Source organism: Nuphar pumila, chromosome 13 (assembly GCF_984573655.1).
Source record: "Nuphar pumila chromosome 13, dmNupPumi1.hap1.1, whole genome shotgun sequence".
Lineage (NCBI taxonomy): Eukaryota > Viridiplantae > Streptophyta > Magnoliopsida > Nymphaeales > Nymphaeaceae > Nuphar > Nuphar pumila.
Genome location: NC_143261.1, coordinates 5,265,461 through 5,271,413, shown reverse-complemented (window position 1 = coordinate 5,271,413; position 5,953 = coordinate 5,265,461). Strand labels below are relative to the sequence as shown.

The 5,953-nt window shown below is 40.1% G+C and overlaps 1 long non-coding RNA gene across 1 annotated transcript; it reads left to right on the top strand.

Annotated features, from left to right (window-relative positions):
• LOC149817601 (uncharacterized) lies at positions 1 to 2,464 on the top strand. The gene is made up of 2 exons (XR_016427336.1): positions 1 to 2,027; positions 2,177 to 2,464. It is a non-coding gene; the product is annotated as an uncharacterized LOC149817601 (long non-coding RNA).
• The last annotated feature ends 3,489 nt before the right edge of the window (positions 2,465 to 5,953 follow it).

The following is a 5,953-nucleotide window of genomic DNA, read 5'->3' as shown; positions in this document are numbered from 1 at the left end:
TGAGTATGTTTTATTTGCATTATGCAATTGCTTATGTATGAAATATGGTAGCATGTCTATCATGTGAACATGACTTATAAAGCATGATATTGTGATATAAAGCATGATTTTAGATATTAATAAGTTTATGTGATGCAAAGCATGAGTTATGTGATTTAATGCAAGCTTATATATGTTTGCAAGTGTATGCATCATGCTCATTTAATATGATTATGTGTTGTATATTTCAATTCTTTGCAAACATATGAAGTGATTGTTCTCCTATCAGACTTGAAGAGATTGACCCCCTATTTAACAATTCTACAAACGATGAATGGTTATGGTGGTGGAGTGCAAGGACGGGAGGCCATTGAACCAGACTCTTAACTTGTCCAACATTAGTTTAGTTTTAGATTTTGGATTTGAAAACATTAAACATTTGATGGATGCAAAAACTTACTTGTTTTTGCTTAATGTTGAATGGTTTGGCATATGCCATGTTTCATACATAAGTATTATGTTTTGAACTCAGGTTCCTCAAGTTGGAACCAGATTCTAAGTTGGGATATGGATCCAAGTCCAATGAATTAAGATCCAGCCCTATACATGTTATATTACATGTGACTCTCCCAAGATTTGCAACTCATTTTCGAAAGAAAAAATCTTTTGCTATTTTTTGTAAATTGATTTGGCTAAGGTGGTTCCTTATGTAAACTAGGTTCTACGAGGTTCCTTTTGGCTAGAAAGAGTGCTTGCGCGCAAGCTAACTCTTTAGAACTTAGTTCAGTAGAACAATGCCTTTTAGATTTGTCTTTAATGTCTTTTCTCGAATTCTATTCTAAGGGGCTATTAAATGTTGGTGCTTGCATAGGTCAACTCCTTAGAGCTTGATCTGGTTAAAGCAATGCCTTGATGAAACCCAGTCTTAAATGGTGCATTAAAAAAAGTGTCTAAAAATTTTGGTTAAAATTTCTTGGCGTTACACAAGATATCAATGAGTTTTTCAGTCTTTTCTTTCTTGTGATTCTTTTTCTTTGAGCTATGTTGATGATTGGGAAGGAAAACTGTTTCTTTGCATCAATGTTTTGGGGCTGACTCACGAATATTATCGCATGAAAGAAGGGGATGTGGTAGGGTTGCTTTCTCCTTACTTTTTTCTTGTTCTTCCCTCTAACTTTGACTTTTTTTTCTATGGATACAGAATTCGAAGAACATTGTGCCTTCTATTACTCCTCCTCCTTGGTTTATGGACTTGGTGCTAGTATTTGAGTTTTATCACAAGGAGTATCTGATTGTTTTAAATTTGTTGGTGGTTGCTTGACTTTGCTCTTTCAAGGTGAATGGCTTGCTCACTTAGACACTTGCAAAAAGATGAAATCTGCACACTAACATGTTCTGGCTTCTTGGGGGATCTCACAATTACTTTGGATGAGTGAATTACCATCTTGGGGCTCACTTCTCCATATCATGGTGAAATACTCCAAAACCAGTTTTTCTTGTATTGTTCTCCCTATGATGAGCGAACATCTTTACGGAACTTAACCAGTGGAGTGCAATGGCCGCACATGAATCGTGGCAGAGTCTCGTGCTTATCTCTATGATCCTTGTGAAAAACGAATTACAACTTCACTGATACTAAGAATCTGTCTGATCAATGCTTGACAAGGCTGAGAGGTAGCTTTATGTTGTGCCTGGTTGCTTTCATTGTCTTTGGCGAGACTTGAGAGCTTATGGATTCTCGTCACGCTCATCTTTTGAAGAATTGGCTTGCCTCATGAGCTTATGAATCCATGGAAAGCATCTTTCATTAGACATTGAGGCTTTGGCTTGCCTGTACAAGGGTCTAAGCTCTTTCGCATATCGTCGAGACAAGGGATTTATTGACAACAAAGTCCTCTTAGAGATCTGGTTCTACGAGCATGTCCCTGATCTTTGACCTTCTCAAATTCTCATGATGAGAAATTTGCCAGAAAAATATATTGATTTCATGGGATCCTCGAAACGTCGGTCTGTGAAGATTTATCGACAGTTGCTCAATGACTTGAAGGGTGAGTTCATCACTTGGGACATCCTATCATTGGCCACTTTTGGTCCTCCCAAGTTTACGATATTGATTCCTCAAAAGGTTCTCTGGTTGGCGGGCCCTTAATATAGGATCTTGTATTGTTCATATTTGTGCATGCACCAATTCTCGCAGGTTCAAGGGACCATAAACAATAGGGCTTCTGAAGATAAGCTGGAGGAGATGAATCTGGATTCCAACAAGTGGATTGCATACTTGGAGATGGTCACCTCTTCTTGGAATACTGTTGTGCTGACCGTGAAGGCTTCTGAGGCTCTGGGCACCACACCACTGCTAGCTTTGACCGCTGGTGGGAGGATATGCATCCCAATTTTGACTTCACTCTCTCCCCAGGGTCCTCAGTGAAAATGTCATGCAAATGAATGCACTTTTTTATTTTAAATAAAGATGAATGAATGCAAATTTTTATAGACTTTTGATGAATGCACGCAATTTAATAGATGAATGTATGCAAATAAGAAGAACATGGATGATAATGCATGAAATTGTGTCCTAGTTTGCTCTGGAAACAATCCAAAGCTCAGTGGACTGAACAAGTTCGAACAATAAGTGACTTGTCGTTAGAGACAGGCAATAACGACAATTCTTGAGGAAGGGTTATCATTATCGGAAGCCAAATCTAGGTCTTTGGACCCAAAAATGCAAAAGGGGTCTAATGACAACTTAGGTTGTCATTATCGAACCATATATGGATTTGGGTAAGATGACGCAAATCTCTGACGACAAACTAAAGAATCTCTGGCAACATTCATGTGGGCGTCAGTTGTCGTTAGAGCTTTGACAAGTTTAAAACTCGTTTGGGGTTCTTTTTCTACCATTTTTTGAGAATTTTTTATCTTTTCTCAAATTTTTTGAAAGATTTGAGCAATCCATGGCATCTATGAGTGAAAGAACACCGAATTCGACAAAATGAACCCTCTTCATGTTCAGAAATTGCTCAAAAATGAGGCAAGACGAAAAAACCCTTTTTTCAAAATTTTGATTTTCAATTTTTACACTAAAATCACTTGATTAAATAAATGTGAAATGTTTCTAGGGTAAAAACAGAAACATAGGGACCTTTTCTATGGGTGAAAACATCGAAAACCAACAAAAATTAAAGGGTGGCCCTTTGGTTTTTGGAAAAAAACCCAAATCCAGTTTTGGGCCAAAATCCTTGCAAAAATCTGAATCACTTGGTTTAAAATGCTCAAAAACATGTTTAAAAATATTTTAGGAATGTTAAGAAATCCTGGATTTAGGATTTAGCAGAGAAAATTGGCCAAAAAATGGTCGAACTGTCATCTAAAACCAAGATGCTGACGAAAACTTGTCGTCGGTGTTGTAGGCTTTGACGACAACTCGAATGAGCTGTGCGGACAATTCCTGCCTTAAAGAGTTGTTGTCAGAGATTCTGGTTAAGGCTTTGACGACAACTGGACTTGTCGTTAAGGAGCTGTCCTGGGCGGACAATCAAACTTGTCATCAGAGGTCCCTCTAGGGCCTTTGATGACAACTAAACCTATCATCATAGGTCCTTTAACGACACCCTGAGTTGTTGTTAAAGACTGTCGTTAAAGACTATCCAATGACGTGGTCCAATTTTTTAAAAAGAAGGAATACTTTTGGATGAGAAAACTTACATGGGCCTTTCTTTCATAGAGGGGCTAGAGGATTCGCAAGTTCTAGCCCTTGTGACTTGGGATGGAGAGACACCAACATCTCCCTTGAAAGCGATATAAGAGGATATCAGAGAGCCTGAGGAGCTCGAGGTTCTTTCGCATAGGACTATGCTGAGAGAGGGCCGCAAGAGGTATATTCTGGAGTCCTTAGCAGGCATAAATGCTTTTCCAATTGTGGAGATTCCCATCTCAGTGCCAGGGGAACATTGACAGCAGCAACACTTCAGCTTAGATTTTTTTTTTCTGACAGTTTTATCATTTCTTCTGGACCAGGGGCATCATATCTTTAGCCTAGCCCTTATGGGAGAGGTTTATTTCTTCCCTTCACTTGCTTCTTTAGTGCTTAATGACTTTTCTACTGTCTTTGAAATTTGATTTGAATTTCAGATCCAGGAGAAGCGGTTGTATGATGATGTTGAGCTGATGGCTTCCATGGATAAAATTGGTTTTGACTTCTTGGCTCGGTATGGTATGTCCATGGCCAACCGTAAGTTGATCCTGGCTTTGGTTGAGAGGTGGATGGGAGAGACCAACACCTTTCATTTTCCTTGGGGTGAGATGACCATTACCCCCAATGAGGTTCACCACTTATTGGTCCTTTTGATGGGTGCTAATCTGATGGTGCTTTGTAGCGAGGACCTGACCCAGCTTTTTCAAGAGGCTTTTGGATGTCTACCTTCTTCAGACAGCAAGGTGTCGATGAGTTGGCTATAGAAGAAGTTTGCATCTTTAGCGCATGGTGTTCTCCATTCTCTTTTCATTTTTCAATCTGCCTACCTCTTGTACTTGGTAGGTGCCATTCTTTTCCTTTCAGGTAACAGGACCTGTGTGCCTCTTAGGTTCTTATAGTATGTAGTGGAGCTGAGCAAATATGACTGGTGCAGTGGTGCACTAGCTCACTCTTACCACTACTTCAGCCAATTTGTACTGAGGAAGACCGCATATGCTTTCATGAGCTGCACTCTGCTCCTTGAGGTACGCACTTCTATTTTCTCTTTAGGACATTTCACTTTTTTTGGTCTTCTTTTGATTGCTCCTGAATTTTTTCTTTCAGGCATTCTCAGTTGTGGGGATATACACGGATCCTTGTTAGCAAGGTGATCATTCCATTTCCTTTCGGTGGCCCCAAGTTGGCTTGGTGGTTAGCAACTTCTTATTCGAAGGGAGCGCATTCACAATCGATTCTCTGGGCGACGATCGACTCATTGGATCATTCCAAGGTACGACTTTTTCTTTTGATTCTTGAGTGCAGTGCTTTTTTATGTATCTTTTTTGCTTCTAACTTTTCTCTACTTGCTCTTTTTTTTTCCAAGTGTTATGGAGACCCTACATTGTGGAGGAGTTGTCCTTTTGTTGGACTGTGCCCCTGTGCTCTCTTGTTTGATCGGATTGGAGAGCCTTACTGTTTAGGTAGGGTGATGAGGCAATTCAGTTTCTGACAGAATATCCTAGCAGCACCAACACCAACGGGGAAGAAGATTTAAACTTGGTACAAATCGAGGGTCAAGAAAATAATGGCAGCTGAAAACGCTTGGAAGGTCTAGTGAGCTTGGGTGCTAAAGGCAGCATCCCAAGGATGACACCGAGTTCTTGAGGTGGTATGCCTCGGTGCATTTGGGCCCACTTTGCCATAGGATGGACTAAGATGAAGCAGAGGCAACGGGTGGAGCACAGGGTGTGGGCACTTACGGGCATGATGCAATAGCTTCTAGAGGAGCCTTCTTGGGAGAGCATCGAAGAGTAGAGGCTGACCCTGATATCTTCTCTTACGAAGAGCTGATGGACAAGCCATCGAGGCTTTATTGGGATCATCCTAAGAAAACAAAGGGGGAGAAGCCAGTTCATCATGGCCTTCGACTTAGGTTTGTCTCGAGTTCAGAGCCTTATCGAAGCCTTAAGGTACTCTTTGCTTTTGCTCTTGTCATTTTTTGTTTCTTCTTTGCTTTTCTACTTATGAATTGATATTAGGATGACCCATTGACCTTATTGACTTTCTCAACAGAAGAAGAGGGAGATGTACAAGGTGCAGATCCAGAGCCTAGAGGATATTCTATCTAGGCAAACTATTGCGCTGGAGGCTGCAAAATCAAAGGTTAGACAAAGAAAGTGCATATGACAAATACATGCTAAAGTCGCATAAGTTGCATATAGGCCAATGATATTGATATTCATACTTTCATACATGATTCCTTTATAAAATAGAATATTATTGCACCCAATTTAGCATGCT